Source organism: Zootermopsis nevadensis, unplaced genomic scaffold (assembly GCF_977971745.1).
Source record: "Zootermopsis nevadensis isolate Lab colony 2312 unplaced genomic scaffold, Znev_1.0 Znev_ptg000024l, whole genome shotgun sequence".
Lineage (NCBI taxonomy): Eukaryota > Metazoa > Arthropoda > Insecta > Blattodea > Termopsidae > Zootermopsis > Zootermopsis nevadensis.
This window is the reverse complement of record NW_028259156.1, coordinates 6259493-6277585: the sequence shown is the minus strand read 5'-3', so window position 1 is coordinate 6277585 and position 18093 is coordinate 6259493. Positions and strand designations below refer to the sequence as shown.

Here is an 18093-nt window from a genome sequence, read left to right as displayed (position 1 = left end):
GATAAAGAACTTTCTTTTTCTTATATTCACAATTTTTTGATATTTTTATTTGCATTTTTCTCGTGCAAGTGTTTTGTAGCCACATCAGAATCAATTATATATTAACTAACCATTTATAGCTTAAAGTCTCCTAAATATTTTTGAACATTCAGTGGTAAATCAAAGAAGACAACTCAGCCATTACAAGGGTTAATGTTTCTGAAGTAAATAATCCCTGTTTACGCTGCAGAACTCCGAATTGTTTATTTTTAAAGCAGATTGTGTTTGTAGGTGTCACTAGGTCTGTTCCGTTTATGTGCTAGAGAGTTGCACTACATGGCGTAATGATACTTCCATTAACAAAGTTGACTTGAGCTATGAGTACATGTACTTCGATACTGGGAGTGCCGTGAATAAAACACTTTAAACAGACCTCTATCTAACATTGGATGTGTGTTTTAAATGAGATGACTATAATGTAGGAATTATACAGTGATGGTGGGTGTTAATTTGATTTTGCGTATTCAAATGACTTGTGTCTTTGATGTCAGCACGGAATAGTTAGTCTGTAGTGTCATGATGATACTGTAAGTGTAAGTGAAATATTTCTTAGTGTTGTGATTTTAGATCTTGGTGTTTCATCGTGGCAAGTCAGATAAACATTGTTTTATTACGGTCACTGATTTTAAGAAAATAAATGGTAATAAGCACACAGAATGGTGCAGATTCCAAGACACAGTGGTAATTCCATGTTGTAAAGTTGCATCAAGGTGGAAGGTGGCCATTTTGAATATTGAAGTAAAAAGATAATTTATGTATGTGCTCACAAAGATATTAGTAAGGAGAGACATGAAAAATAATTAATGTAAATAAATTATAAAGAGAAACATTGACATGCATTTTCAGGTCAAGCATGTCTTGGCTTTTCAACCAACCACTAAAGTTGTAAAAATGCTTTCTCATGACTTTTCACAAAGAACTTGGAACAAATGAATGGATTTCCATTAAATTTGATATTAGGGACTTTTCAAAGTTTTCTGCACATTACATTTTTTGTAAAAAATAGTCAAATATAATGGATATTTTACAGCATCATAATTGTTTCTCATGCAATATGTAGAACATAAATTGCCAAGTAGACATTCATTGATGCAAGAATGTTAATAGCAGAAGAAGTAGAGATAAATGGACCACAAAGTTCACTTCCGCTATCATTTCCAGAGTTGAAAACCAATGGACTAATTCTGATCAACTTTTGTACTGAAGGCATTTGCTCAAATTTGTGGAACAACCCAAAATGTCCAAAAGATGAGCCTAGATATTAAACCTTTTCAATAATTGCTATTTATAAGACAGCAAAGTTAGTATTTACAAATTTAAAATCAGAAAATTATAGCAGAGGAAACATGCCAAAATCGTTAGTCTTTCTTACCTGAAGAAGTGTACCCAGAGTCCATGTTTTCTCAAACGATTCGTAGTTACTGACACGGGGAATAGGTTTATAATCATTCTGAGATTAGAAGCTACTGAAGAAATTTAAAAAAAAGTTACCAAAACTTGAGAAACTTGTTGTTGGGGATTTCATGAATCTTCTAACTAAAGCCTTCTTCATTACAGTTATTTCGGTATATACTTATTAAATTAAAAACTAAACTAACTAAAAATGTATTAAATGCTAATATTTATGGCTGTAATAAATGGCCCATGCAGTCCGTCTCATTAATCTATAATAAATACATTTTATAACTTGCTAATTTACTGTGTTATTTCTTAACAATGCTTAATTCGAAAAATTATATTAATACTTTCTCAAGATTCCCTTGTTAATTAAAAAAACAGTTTTTTTCGACACTAAAATGGTTTATAATTTGTGAATTATTCACCAGTTATTTGATTTTTATCATTACTAATTACAAGCCGTGCACATTCGTTCCCACTACGAAGAGGCTGTTACTGTCGATTACCAAAATACAACAGCAACAAATAAATGTTCAAGCACGTAACCCGTTCATGTAGCGAAGAAAATGACATACTATTCAGATGTAGTTTGCGTCAGACTTGGTTACCAATGGACATTGCGTGAAAAAATATGTTTTTAACATGTGTAATGAATTGTTTTTTTCTAGTTGGCCATCCTGTTTTACAACCTCATAGAGTGTATGACTTCTTGTCACGCATGTGTCTCATCCTTTCCGAGGCGGCCTCTGAGGAAATTGTGTTTCCGTTGCAGGAACTACATTGAATTTCTTCAGAAAGTAGAGTAAAGTAGTGACTTGGAAAACCATGGAGAAGAAATACTTGGATTTTGTTTAAGTATGTATTTGTTGCATTATTAACTAATTTATTCTTAATGTAATATTCCGATAACGCAGTGGGTGTGATATCAGTCTGAGAACTAATTTTTTCCGCCCTTCTGGAATCCTGAAGAAAATAATTAGAGATTCACTTGTGGTGAGTACTTTGGACAGGTTTATCCAAGTTCAAATCATCGAGGATATCTGTCAGAGTTGACCATATCATGAGAATGTTCATTCAATATGTCTAAAATCACATTTGTCATATGTAGTCTTGCCCTATCTTGTTGCGAAAATGTTTCCTTGTAATGAAATAGCGTCCTACACTGCATCTTTCAGACGCCAAGCATGGGGATCATCAGCGCCTCTGATATGCATATTCTATTTATTGATATTTCAATTTATGTGAAACTGAGCTTCAGAGAACAACATGTGTTGAATAAGTGTTTGCTCTTCTAAATATTAATGAGATGAATCACAAAAGATGACTTAGCGAACTTCGTCAACATCCGTCACTGCTTGTTGGATCTGAATTTTATAAGCAAATATTTCTAAGTCTTCTTATTATGGTTAAAATGGTTGATTTTTAAGCCTTTTAACCAAGCTCTTGTGGTAGCCATTTTACAGATTTTCCTTGGCTACGCATAAGTGCTGTCTGTATTCATGCAGTGTTTTCTGGTATCCTCATAAACATCTTTCTGCCAACCCAGAACTTGTATGTTCAATCTTTTTCACACACATTTAAATTGTTGATCTTTTTTGGACCTTCTCTGCAGTCTCACTCTAAAATTGTGCTGCATCATACAGCACTTCCAGTTTGATAAAACAAACTGTTTCATACAAATCACACACTGGTCACTAGTGTACGCAGCTTCCTTATTAATGCTTGCTGAATGTCCCACCTAATTGATCAGAATACTCTAACCTCTTACATGTTCTATGATACCAAAGTTATTAATGTCAGTGCAGTATATCAGCAAATATTGGGATTTGTAACAACAATGTCTTTTCTTAATATTTTGTGTGGGTGTGAAACCTGGTTTCTCACCCAAAGTGAAGAACATAAGTAATTTTGACTGGATATGGGGAATGCGAATGTGCATTACATGTAATCTCAGTTTCATAAAATTCCATTTTTTTATTTATTCTTTTTAGTATGTGCACAATATTGTTTGGTTCTTGAGATATGTAAATCAGGAGGTTGAAATTCGTTACGTGCCCTTCACTTCAAATATTTCACATTATTTTATTTGTTAACAACTGTTGTGTTAAAGCAGAAATGAGCAAATGTTCAGGTATAACCACAATATGATGCAAAAATACAATCTGATACATTATTAATACTTATGTATAACACATAAAATCAAAGAGTGTATTAACAGAAATAGGCATTATATATGAAATTTTGAAATTACTTGAATTCTGTAATTCTGGAGTAGATTATCTTTGAATGATTCTTCATCTAGAGCAATGATGCAGGAGCAGCTTGAAGTGTTCTGTGTAGTGCATAATTTTTAAAATTCAAAATCAGCTCTTTTATTTGGTCTAGTATATTTTCTATTCTTTATTACCATTGTCTTCAACTTAATTTCAGTTGAACTTCATATTATGATAAAATATTTGTTCTGAAATTATTCTTTCACCAATTTTAAAGTGATTAGCCTGTTATTAGAAGGTATTATAAGGTATGTTATATGAAGTGTAATGGACATGGGGTTGCTATTGAACACCCCCAACACGACCAATTTTACCATTTCTTCCCACTCAGCTACTATCAGCAACAGTACAAACAAAAGGGGGATCACTTGTAAGAATAAGACCACATAACTTTAAGAAGATACAATTAATTTGTATTTATAAGGAGGTATGGATAACAATTTAAGCCATGATACATTACACAGTATGCCCATTAGTTAAGCTGCCAGTACAGATTTTAGTGTGGTTCAAGATTGGATTATACAATTTTTGTAATCATTAGGCAACGGTCAAAGGAAATTGATATACTTAAAAATGAATACAATAGTAATATACATATGGAAGTGGGGAAACTGCCCAAACTAATATGTAAAGCAATGATTTTCTTGGAAGCAGGATAAACACAGGCTGGAAGGGAATTTAAAACACAGGACCCAGATATAATTTAGAATCAACACCCACTTTCCAGGTCATACAAACTGAACAACTTGTTCAAATTCTTTTCCTGTGAATGTAAAATGTATTTTTTCAAGAAATAACTCTGCCTTTCCATGTGCTGAGTACAGAAATGTGTACATACCTAACATAGTTTTATATCCTTCAACATATACTATGATTGAAATCTGTATTGAATTCTGGACATTCCACACACTGTGTGAATTTAAATTACGTATATTTTTTTGTTTAGCTGTAATGACAGGCATGCATGAACATCGTCATATTACTACAATATTGCTCATATGCATTATTCAGAGTACAACTCTTTCCCTCGATTTTTGAGATATCTGCCAAAATTTCATGATTTAATTTTAATTTTACAGCAGAAAATGGGTATAATCAAAATGGAAAATGATGTTGATGTTCAAAGTGAAAAAAATTCCATGGGCGTGGTACCTGATGAGGTTCATGTACAATCACGAACTTCAATAAAGAAAGATGAAACTGAGGTAAGCCTTCCATTCAGATGAGCTTTTTCTTTCTGTCCATTTATACAATTGCCTGAGTGTTTGTTTTTAGTGTATGAGTTGTTATTATCTGTGAAACAGTTATAAAGAAGAACATTACTGTACCTTTTATTCTAACTCTGATTTGCTCCTGTAGTGCTCAAGGGTTGTAAGAATAATAGCAAATTGCAGTCTGAATTGGGTAGTGTACATACATACATATATATATATATATATATATATATATATATATATATATATATATATATATATATATATATATTCATTATCTTAATTTGTAATACAAAATAACATAGACACCTTTTTCAGGCCTGTAGAAGATCTGTGACCCAGTAATTGTAAATAAATACTAAACAGTCAAAGATCTTACAAATTAAATATAATGCATTTGTTCATATTTGTATCTTGTTTGAAAGCGTGTGTGCATGTGCGAACACACTTATGCATGTGTGTGCTTATCTGGAAATTTTTACGAGTAAGAATTTCTTTCCATTATTCGTTTAATTTGTTTTATTTTTTGTTCAGATTTGTTTTCATTTTATTTTTCCACTTACAAATCTTACGATAAATCTGCTTTGACAGAATCTTGTATTTTGGTGTGAAGATTTTGTTATAAATTACAACCCTGCCCATTTTATTCTATCTTTCGTTACTTTAAGAGCATAAGCTAAAGTAAACGTGTCTGTTCTCACAAACTATTTGGTAATGTACACTGTAATGTCATTAAAGTGGTAGTTTGTTTTTTATGATATACTTCAGCGTGTTCAGTGCAATATTTAAATGATAATATGTAGGCTGAAATGCCCTATTTACCATAAATTGTGTTATTGGGTTATAATATATGTCCCTATATACACTGAATTACTACAACACCACAGTCACTTGTTAAAATTAGTTAAAAAGGTTACATGCAACAGTTAGTATAAATGAAAAATATATTTCCAATTCCATATTCATATTACATTTCTGTTACTGTTAGTGTCCACTGATCTCCAAACTTCCGATGCTTTGTCGTGTTTTCCTGTTAAGGCTGGATGCTCGTATGATGTTGGGTTGGCGCAGTTCCTCCTATGTAGATATGTTTACTGCATTTTGGTATCTTGCTTCTTGCTGTGTGTTCTGTTGATACGATCTTCTGTGATATTAGATGTCTGTGGAGTAAATAAGATCAGCAAAGATGTGTAATAAATAATATTTCATATAGTTGTGTATATATTTAAGACTGATGTGGTGCATTAAGACTTACAGTTGGTCTTGTGGCTTTCATATGTCGTCTGTTGTGGAGGAGTGTACTGCACTGTGTATCATGGTATAATGTCATTCTATATGATCTATGTACAAGGGGATTTAGAAGAGTGTTGAGATTGGCAACACTGCTCATCTTTAGTGGCCTTGATTGAGATGGCACATGTTCTGTTTTGTTTCCTCAAGTGTGTTTAGCTATTAATACAGATATCATTTTCCAAGGCGTGTGTGTTTGTAATAGCTCTTGTACAAGAAACATGTTTTGCAATGGTGGAGCAGAATGACATTTCATGTTTTAAGGCAGAGATGTGCAATAGAATTTTGTGTGAAGCTCAGAAAAAGCGGCGAAGAGACGTTAAAGGTGTTACAGAATGTGTATGGAACAGAAACAATGAACCGAGCTACAATGTTTCAGGTGTTGAAACGTTTTAAAAATGGAAACAAAGGGTGCTTGATGGCGCCTGATGCATGATACCAAGCACTATCATCTGGAAAAGTGATGCTGATATTGTATTTTGACCCAAAAGGCATTATTCTTCAGCACTGGCTACCTCAGAAGCTAACTGAATGGTGTTTACTATGCAAATACACTTTAAATTCAAATGGGGAATGCAATTCAGAAAGGAGGGATCAGAGTTCTAGAAGAAAAGGTGGTGTCTGCTTCAAGAGAATGCACGACCACATATTGCACATGTGGCCAGGGCTGCGGGGTCGGTAAAAATGTACCGACTCCTACCTCCTTATAAACTCTTAAGAACACTTTCGCTACCGTGTGAGCCGCCAGCAGCCTCACGCTTAGTGAGATTCAACGACCCATTGAGGCACATGGTGTGGGAATAATGCTTTGTAACGTTGGCTCTGGCACCTTAAGAATGCAACCGATTTCTGCAATAACCATTAGTCATGTATTTAAATATAGGTTATAATTCTAAAAAGTAGCCTGATGATCCACGTGGTGGTGATGAAATCTCTTGTGGTACCCTTTACCATTTTAGTAGGTTTGCCAATATTAATACATATTGAGCTTTTATGAAGGAGCCAGAGCCGAAGGTTTTTATGCTGACTCCACAGCCCTGCATGTGGTGACGGAGGCAGTACCAGACATCGATGGACCACAAGTAGGACACCCACCCTATAGTCAGACCTTGCTCCATTTGATTTTTGAGCATTTCCAGCGCTTGAACATGACACTGAAGTTAAACAAGCTACTGCTGCTGTCCTATGCAAGATGTCTGGAAATGTGCTGCTGCACATGTTTGAGAAGTTGGTGAGAAGTTGCAAAAAATGTATAGCACGTGAAGGCTGTAAACTTTGGCAGAGAAAGTGCCAAAGCCTCAGGAATCCTCAGATGGTGAGTAATGCGAGTAGTCGCATTACTTTTCAAACTCCACTCATTAAGGGGGAGGATGTGTGCTGTTGGTAATATTGCTTGTATAGTGCGTCAAACATCAGGTTATGACTGTATGGATATCGTTCAGCTGTTGGTTTGGTTTTGGGTACAGTATATATGCTGTTTCTCTAATAGTTTAAACATCTTTCTTTACTGTGTGTTTTTATTATTTCCAAGAATCCTCTGTGGGGCCATAGGATTCTCCTGTATTTGGAATATGGTGTGCATTACCTGATGATCTCTATTGCTTGATTTTGAACATACATGTTCTTTAAACCTCTTTTGAAGTGTGTGATCTCTTTGTGCTATATAATTAGTGTGCAGTCTCTACAGTTTAGTTTATTTGCACCTCCATCTTCAATTTTTTTGTGATTGTGGTATTTGGTGTTTTTTAAAGGTATCAGTGGTTTGGAAAGCTATTTTTATCAGTATTTTTTAAATTTTGTTATATGCCAGGTTTATTTCCATGTGTATACATATGTGGTCCATTTCTCCTTATGTCCTTTGTTTGTTTATTTGTGCTATTATGTTGTTTTTATGTTGATGTTTTGTATTTACTATTGTTAAATTTGTTCCATATTATATTTGTATTATGCTAATTTTTTTGGTTATTTGCCAAGTGGAATTTAATTTCTTACTTTCATTCTTAATTTTATAATGGGTATTTTTGTTAACTTGATTGAACAGGCAATTGTCGCTGTTTTGTGCTCTGTAGAATGACGACATGTTTGATGTACAGTCATACTTACTAGAGATGGCTTCCAGTATGTGTTAGTTAATTGATCTTGTAATGCAAATGTGTGGTGTTTCCTCTGAGGCAGGTATTGACTGAATTATTTAATGATATTTAAACGACTTCAGCTGTGAAGGGTTAAGGGAAGACCATTCGTTGATGCTTTTTGACAGTTGGGTACAGAGCACAATATTTGGAACAATGAGGGAAATAATGGGGCCTGGAGAAGACGCTTAATGTGGAGCTTCTTAATCATTTGTCTACATCAAATATTAATTATCATGATTATCAAATCAAGGAGGATGTGTGGGGAATGTAAACATTAGAAATGAATACAAGAATTCAGTTCAAATACCTGAATAGATAAGACCCCTTTGTGGATGAAGACATAGATTGGAGAATAATATTAAAATAGTTCTTAAAGAAGTAGGATATAATCACAAGGGCTGGATCCTTGTGGCTAAGGATAGCAACCAGTGGCAGGCTCTTTGAATTCACTCTGTAAACCTTTGGGTTCCGTATATGCGGCTAATTTCTTGACTGCCTGAGAACTAGTCTGTTCAGCAGACTTAGTTCAGTAAATAAATTAAACATTCCATTTTACGTTTAATTTGTTCAATTGTTCTTGAGGCTGTTCGTACAGCACATGCATTACCACAGTTGTAATCTAATTCTTTCAGTCCAGATATATATAGACACTCTTTTATGATGCTTGCTATAATTATCAGCTCCTCCAAGTTAGAAAGGTTATCGATCCTTGCGCTAGCCCTTTATTTTGCAAGCATGTCTTATTGCGTTATTATTACATTTTACATGGAAATTGTAAGTGGACAAAACGTGGTCATGATCAGCATCAGGTATGGTGGTTTTGCATAACTTCATTTTACTGAAAGTTGTACCTGGTTCATAGAATGAGACATGTGTAACGTCTTCTTTCGCAGACGATGAATATAAAAGTTGAGGAATTTGCTGATACACAAGAAGAGGAGGATCCTATAACAAAACTTCCAATAATAAAGTCTGAACATGAGGTGAGTTTCACATTTTTATGAACTTTTAAGAAATATGTAGGATTACCCATTGTGTGTCTCTCCTCCATCTCCACATGAAGCAATTTCAGTCAGGTGAATGGATTTTGAAGTGTCCTTTGGAAAATGGTGCCAGAGGGCTGAATTTTGTTGCTCAGTGTTAATGAAATACCATTTTAAACTTTCTGTTGCATCAGTTTTAAAACATGTGAAACTAAACATTGACCAAACTGAGAAATATTTTAGACAAATGTGGCCCATAAATCTTGTATAATTTGTGGGCTTTGTATTCAAAATACTGCCTGCTATACAATTCACAGGAACTATGAATGTTTTAAGATTATCTTTTATTTCTTTTGTGTCTTGATACAAATTGTACTGATATATTAGAACAGTGTTGTCATTTCTGTTAAGCATGATTAACTCTTTCCATATGGGAAGATAACATTGAGTATCTAATATTAAACTTTAATCAGGAGATAAATTTGCAGCCATGGAGACTTAATGAAGAAGCAAATTGTATCATAACATTTTGTGCTTTGTTTTTGACTTTGTTTCTGTAGACCCAACTATTCCCCTTTGCTCTGTCATTTTGGCACAGCTTTGATTGAATAAAATATTTAAGAGGTTAACTTGACTTCCTATATAAAAGTTGGCCAGGAAGGAGGAGCGTTAATGTGATACTCTGCTCGGTATTTCTGTCCAATTGATACAAAATGTAATTTCATTATTGTGTGCACTTTATTAGTAGTGTGTACATGTAAGTATGGAATAAATGCCTGTAACAAAAAATTTTATGACCACTTAATATGTGCTTTACTGTCTCATTACAAAAACCAAGCGACAATGAGCTGAGCCATTGTCACTGCTTTGGCATGAACATGCCAAGTAAACTGATGCGGATGTCTTTGATTTCATATTACATGGAGACAATACTATTGAAGTGATATTTGTATTTGAAAAATCCTTTTCATAGTAATGGTTTTGATAGTTATAAGAAAGAAAATCTTTATGAAACAGCTACTATGATTGCATGTTGGTGTTTTTCTGGACTTCGTCCATAGTTTGATATTCTAAAACAGATCCGCTATATTTTGAGAGCTGGATCTGCTCTTGTGTTAAGGTGAAAATACCTATTTTGATTTGTCCCATAGAAGAGTCTTATTAATCCTTTGGGATTAGTCCCTTGTATGGGACCAGACCAAATCTATTTCCCAGATCGTAGTGATCTTGTTTCAAAATATCAAGTGATGGATCATGTCAAGAAAAACAGCAATAGTAAATAAAATGCACCATCGTCAGGCTCCTTTAAAGATGTTCCGCAGCTGCTGTTAGTTTGATTCAGTACAATTGTATTCATAATTATTCCATTTCATGCAGTGAGAGAACACAGTCACACTTGATAATGAGTATGGTTATTTTACAGGACTCCATCAATTTACAGAAAGTTGTACCTGATTCTTATGGTGAAACGAAACTCGAGAATTGTAATGATGACAATCAAGGCACCAATATCAAAGTTGAGGATGACGGAGGTGTGAAAGTGGAGGAGCATCCTGTCATGATACCATTTCCAGTAATAAAGGCGGAGCATGAGGTGAGTTGTGTGACCATCATTAGACACATTGCATCTCCATTTGTCTGTCCACATGAAGCAATTCTGCTCTGCTGAATATATTTTGAAGTGTCTGTTGCAAACTAGTGCAAGGGAATTGTATTTGTTGCCTGCTGTTTGTGGAATATCACTTCTGTTTTATGATTTATATACTTTAATACGTGTGGTATTAAGTATTGAGAAATACAAGAACAGGTGTAGCCACACAAGCCTTTGATAGTTTGTCGACACGTTCCAGTAAGCCTTCTTTGATGCTATTAATTCCCATTGAATTCTATGCACATTTTTGTGGATCTGTGAATGTTTGAAGGTTTTCTCCTGCTGTCTTTTTTCCCCCTTTCTTTCTTTAACCTTGTTGCAGCATGTATCACTACAGTGGCATAGACCTGCCATTTTTCATTAAGGACCTTTAACAGGATAATAGATGACCCTCTGAAATTATAGTATTATTTGATTTGTTATATGACTATGTTGGACATTGTTAAATTTCTGGAATATTATATTGCCTTGATTTTAAGACTGCATCAATGTAAGACACACTTGATTTATATGGTAGGTATTTAGGGGGGGAAATGCTACATCAATTGTTAGACAGCATCAAATGTAAAATGCTTTGTCAGTATTCCTGTCTTTGGGTAATTCATTGTGATTTACTGACAGTTTTAGTTTATCGGCAGTTTGGATGAAATGAGGTCTTCTCCAGTAAACGACACACATAGGTCTAAGTGCGCGTAACTTATTATTTAAAGGAAAAGATAAGCTGAATCTCTGGATTACTGTCTGAAAGTTCTTCCTTCACATGATTCATAATTAGGGTTATTACTGAATGCTGAACAGATGTGCGTCCCTCAGATCCTCCTGAATCTTCCGATATAAGCGATTTTTAATTAAACTTGTTACCATGTCACTGGCAGGTGATTTTTATATGTATGTTTTGTATGGGTGCAAAACATGGTCTCTCATTCTGAGGGAGGAGCATAGATTGCAGGTGTTTGAGAATAGGGTGTTGAGGAGGATATTTGGGCCTAGGAGAGAAGACGATGGGGGTATGGAGAAAATTGCATAAAAATGAGCTTAAAAATTTTTACTACACCCCCAGTATTATCAGGGTGATTAAGTCAAGTAGCATGAGATAGGTGGGGCATATGGCACACATGGATGGTGCATGGTATGTTCACCGGGTATTGTTCGGGAAGCCTGAGGGGATGAGACTGCTGGGGAGACCTAGACGTAGATGGGAGAATAATTTCAGGTGGGATCTGTCGGAGATAGGAGTTGAAGGAGACTGAATTTTTTTTTGTCCCAGGACAGGGACTCGTGGAGGGCTTTGGTTAATTCGGTGATGAACCTTAAGGTTCCGTAAGCTGTCGAGCATAAAACTGTCATTCATACAATCACACTGTTATATTGTAAACTAGAATAATATAACTTCATCAGGGTGCTGAGTCTTTACCCCAATGACAGAGGCAGCAAGCACCTCTGAAACTTCAGCAAAGTTCTGTCAGATTATGTGGAAGACGACCATCTTCATACTATGTGCTTTGAGAAACTCAAATCTCAAGTAATGTGTCATATCGTCCAATCATCTGAACATCTTTAATTAATGTTCCTGTTTTCTTATTATCTAATATGTAATCAGTTACTGACTTTGTACCTTTAACAGACCATGACACTGTTTGTAGTTTTACTTATATATACGCTACCTGATCAAAAGTATCCGGACACCCCTCTGTAAACGTAAACTCGAGCCTAGATATCACTACGCCCGCCGCTGCTGCTATAAAAGGAGGCAGAGGGCTCGTTGTTGTTCAGTGCTACGCAATACCGTCAGAATGGGTGGAGCAAGGGAGCTCAGTGACTTTGAATGTGTTATGGTTATTGGTTGCCTGTGAACGTTAAGCGCCGCGTTCAGTTGTGTAAAGAGCGCCGCCACTGGGCTGTGGACGACTGGAGACGCGTGATTTGGAGTGATGAATCACGCTATACCATGTGGCAGTCCGATGGGAGGGTTTAGGTGTGGCGAATTCTAGGTGAACGCTACATGCCGGCCTGTATAGTGCCCACAGTGAAATTTGGCGGAGGTGGGGTGACAGTGTTGGGGTGTTTCTAATGGAAGGGACTTGGTCCTCTCGTAATACTATGGAGCACGTTAAAGGCGGAAGGATATAAGGACATTTTGACCAGCTGCGTGTTGTCTACGGTAGAAGACCAGTTCGGAGATGATAACTGTGTGTTTCAGCATGACAATGCTCCCTGTCATAAAGCAGGGTCTGTTCGTGAGTGGTTTGTGGACAATAAGGTTCCGGAAATGGACTGGCCAGCCCAGAGCCCCATCTCAATCCTATTAAACACCTCTGGGATGAACTAGAAAGGCGACTGCGCGCCAGACCCCAATGACCCACATCACTAACTACGCTTGCTACAGCCTTGCAGGAAGAATGGTCGGCCATTCCCCCGGCGACGTTCCAACACCTGGTAGGCAGTCTCCCCCGCAGAGTTAGAGCTGTAATAAATGCCAAGGGTGGGCCCACTCCGTATTAATGTCCACTACTGGGCAGTAAATCTGAGGGACACTTAGAGGACAGTTTCGTGTAGGTGTCCGGATACGTTTGATTAGGCAGTGTATATAGATAAAGACTGTCACTATGGAAAGTCCTCCATGTATGTCAACACAGGCTATCGGTCTCTGATAATTTTGTGTTTGCTTGTGTTCTGGTTTGCTGAACCACACTGAATGCGTTGCTTTGCCTGTCTTGCTGTTGCTTCGCACATTCAGGTAAATTTCTGTGTACATCATAAAATATGTTTCAGTTGTCAGAAGTGCTGCTAATATCCCAGTACATTGACTCAACCATACATTACAAAACCTGTATATGAAATTCATATCTACATGTTCTTATGAGAAATGTGAAAGTCATTTGAGCAACACTTGCATGATGAAAAACTTCAGCACCATGAAAATACAAGATATTGATTCAGCTGTCATTTATAGGGCATATTTGGTGCAATTTACCTGTGTGATTCACTCCCACAATGTGGCTGGGAAACTGTAATTATTTATTTATTTGCATTGTCAGAAATAATTACTAAAGTTATAGAGATCTTTGTTATTTGTTGCATGATGTTGGTGTACAGCCATGTGTGTCTGATTATTACAAGGTACATGTACATGTTGGTATCATGATGTATCCGATGCTTGCTCCATAAATGTGGAGCTGTTTATATATCCATTTTTTGGCCATAAAACTGCCTCTCTGGAAAAAGATGAACAAACAGGTATTCAGGGTTTGTCACTGTAGAAACTCATATGGTACCTTACAATATAATTGGAGGTTAAGTTTAAGAAGTGTTCCCAATTTTAAAAAATTGATAGTTTTTTGTGTGATTTTGCTCAAACCTTTTGTGTTCTCTCTCTTAAATAGGATATGAGCCATTTTGCAGCTATTCCTCGAATGCCATGAAAATGTAATTTAGTTAACAAAATTTAATGACTTACACAGTCAGAAGCTTTTGCTAAATCACAGTAAATTCCTCTAACCACCATTTTTTTGGTTGTCTGTTAGTGTGAAGGCTGCGTCTTTAGTCGACGCACCTTTCCTGAAGCCAGATTTTTCTGGGACCAGTGTGCATATGATGACGTAACTTAACCTCACATACTGCCAAAGAAGTAGTTAACAGTTCAGTTAAATGTATCTTTCCTCTCTCCCTTTTTATTATGTGCCATGTTCTTTTATTTTATTGCCAGATTTTGTTATTATTCTACTGTAAAACTGCTTTTTAGCCTATTTTATAAGATCATTCAGGATTTTACGGTACTTAATATAGAATGCTGTTGTTTTGTGGTGTTAACTGTTCCTGCTGTAGATATGACTCCTCCTACATTTGCAAGATATTTTTAATCCTTGCGAAATCCAATCATTCTTTATTTTGCCTATATTATTATATTTATTTAGAAAGCTACCTTCATAAATACTTGAAAAAATGTACAAAAATGAGTTAAACATATATTTTGATATTTTTGTCTTTTTTAAAAGAGAAGTTACCTGCTATAGCAATATTATATTAATACACAATATTACATTATATTGTAATATTCATAAGCTACTGGATATTATGGTATGGTAAGTAATTTATTGCTGGGGAGGTATATGATGAACTGAACCTTATACTTGCATAATGCTTCCCTCCTAATTGAATCATAGGATTTCTTGAAGGCTATAAATAGCTGATATGTCTTCCATTGTACTCCTGATTTTTCTCCAGTACCTGAAAGATGCGGAATGTCTGATCAGTGCTGACTGATTACATAAAATTCTTCAGTGATGATCCCAAATAATTCCATGGATATTTGTTTAAATCTTGTCAGTCTAATCCCAATAAAATTCCTATTAAATATTAAAATATTATTATAATTAACATTTAAATATTTAAAAATATATTAAAATGATGTTCTCTATCGAAATGTTCGATTTACATTAGAACATCACTTTTCACACGACATGTTTCAGTTCCAAATGAACTATCTTCAGGTGTATGAATTATATAAACTTAAATATAATTTCTTAAATGCAACTTTTAGTCAGATGTTTATCAGATATCAAAATGATGTTTTCTTCCAGATTTTATTGTATTTTAATATCGTATTCAAAGTTGTTCTGTATATGTATGTCGTGTTTAACATGATTTGTGTGGGTGAACGTTTTGTTGTTGTTTTTGTATCAGCCAGAAATGAAGTAGTGGAGGAGTTATGTCCATCTGGAAGTATTGCCGTAATATTTTAATATTTAATAAGAATTTTATTGTGATTAGACTGACAAGATTTAAACGAATATATTTTATCACAATATGATGCTACTTTATCATCTCAATTCCGTGGATGTATTTAGAATGAAATAGTTACCCCTACATCATGAGGTCTTCTCTTTAATCCACAGCCAGAAGACATTCTGTGATGTAGTTACTAGGGACCCGCATAATATAGACTTTATGTTAGGGAATTTTTCTATTTGAAGAGATTCTTCAATTTTTTTCAGTGTCATATTGGCAACATTTGGTACTTTACATTGTTGCCTACATGTGGTTTTGCGTGTGAAAGTGACTTTGTTGTAGTGGCGAACAATCACCAGCTTGCTACGGAACAACAATGAGCAATTCTAAGTTGAGCCATCCAAACAGAGGCCAGGCACCCTACTCAAGCTGAGGTCACTTGCCCCAAACACCTCTGATGGCACTGGCATCATTCACAAAGGCCAAATTGCTGTGAATGTGTCAGAATGGTTGCATTTGTTTTTGTTTGCCAAGCGGACCTGTTCAGTGTAGAAGAGATTCTGTTCTCAGGATAAAGAGATGCAAGGATTAGAACAGGTTAATAAGTAGATGATGCAAGTAGTAATAGAAAATCATTGTTGATTTAGTTGGGTGTAAGTGAACTTGAGGTTTATTTATTTCAGATTCTCCTTTCAGTATTATCTGTACCATAGATTGAACCCAGTTAATGGTTAACTATACTGTTTGAAAGATTTTTATCTGAAGATAAAATTATGTCACTATTATGAGGACATCTGTGTATCCTTGCTCTTCGGTGCTTTAGATACCAACAAATAGATTGGTTAATTTCTCTTTTTTCTCTCCCCATCAGACTAAGCAATTTGATTCGGCTTTTCTAACAGTGAATCTGGTTGGGTGAAGCAAACTTGAAATTGCACATCCTGTTATGGAATGTGAATATGTAACTCTTTTGCATTGCTGCATGCTGTCAGTCAACAGTTTGTTTGCTATGTAGAAATTTACAGTCTTGGCAAGTGAATTAACGTATTTGTCACAGGTAGCCAGGAACTAAATGAAATAGGAAATATAATGCTATCCCACTGAGAAAATAAATTTGTTCTGTAAAGAACATAACTTTCTTAATGAAATATTTATTGAGCTTACTTATATCTTGTTTTCAGTATCATTCTTCTTCCTAATAATATTTGTCCTAATATTTTTTTCAATTTGTTTGCTAGAGTCCTCCGAATGAACAGAACTTGTTACATGATGGTGAGCGTCCGTATTCCTGTGATGTATGTAACAAATCATTCACTCAGCAGAGTAATCTGACGACACATCAGCGTACGCACAGTGGAGAAAGGCCATTTTCCTGTGATGAATGTAACAAATCATTCAATCAACAGAGTAATCTGAAGGCACATCAGCGTACGCACAGAGGAGAAAGGCCATTTTCCTGTGATGTATGTAACATATCATTCAATCAACAGGGTAATCTGAAGAGACATCAGCGTATGCACAGTGGAGAAAGGCCATTTTCCTGTGATGAATGTAACAAATCATTCAATCAACAGAGTAATCTGAAGGCACATCAGCGTACGCACACAGGAGAAAGCCATTTTCCTGTGATGTATGTAACATATCATTCAATCAACAGGGTAATCTGAAGGCACATCAGCGTACGCACAGAGGAGAAAGGCCATTTTCCTGTGATGAATGTAACAAATCATTCAATCGACAGAGTAATCTGAAGGCACATCAGCGTACGCACAGTGGAGAAAGGCCATTTTCCTGTGATGTATGTAACATATCATTCAATCGACAGGGTAATCTGAAGATACATCAGCGTACGCACAGTGGAGAAAGGCCATTTTCCTGTGATGTATGTAACATATCATTCAATCAACAGGGTAATCTGAAGAGACATCAGCGTACGCACAGTTGAGAAAAGCCATTTTCTTGTGATGATTGTAACAAATCATTCATTCGTAAGGATTCTTTGAAGAAACATCTGCTTATACATGGTAGATAGCAGCCACATTTATGTGATGTATATAATAAATGATTTTTTACCTGCATAATCTCATTGACTACACTGTATTTCAGTGACATTAAATCTATTCGTTAATAGGATAATCCAATGCATGTGAAGGGTGTGCATATTCTTGTGATGTATTATTATTATTATTTATTATTAACTGCAAATGGGTTTTTACCTGGTGGCAGTGGTCCTACAATAAGACACAACAGAACAACACACATCACACAAAATAAAACAACTCATAAGATTACAAAACCATAAGGCACAAGTATTTAAACACAACAGATAACCTAATTTAGATAACTTAAAAATTAATACCAAATGGACACAAGACAGTAACA

The 18093-nt window shown here is 35.4% G+C and overlaps 1 pseudogene across 1 annotated transcript; it reads left to right on the top strand.

The window, feature by feature from the left end:
• Positions 1–2124: 2124 nt before the first annotated feature.
• LOC147872743 (uncharacterized) lies at positions 2125–17792 on the top strand (annotated as a pseudogene). The gene is made up of 6 exons (XR_015536817.1): positions 2125–2292; positions 4790–4915; positions 7250–7529; positions 9243–9332; positions 10756–10926; positions 16950–17792. The product of XR_015536817.1 is annotated as an uncharacterized LOC147872743 (transcript).
• Positions 17793–18093: the final 301 nt, after the last annotated feature.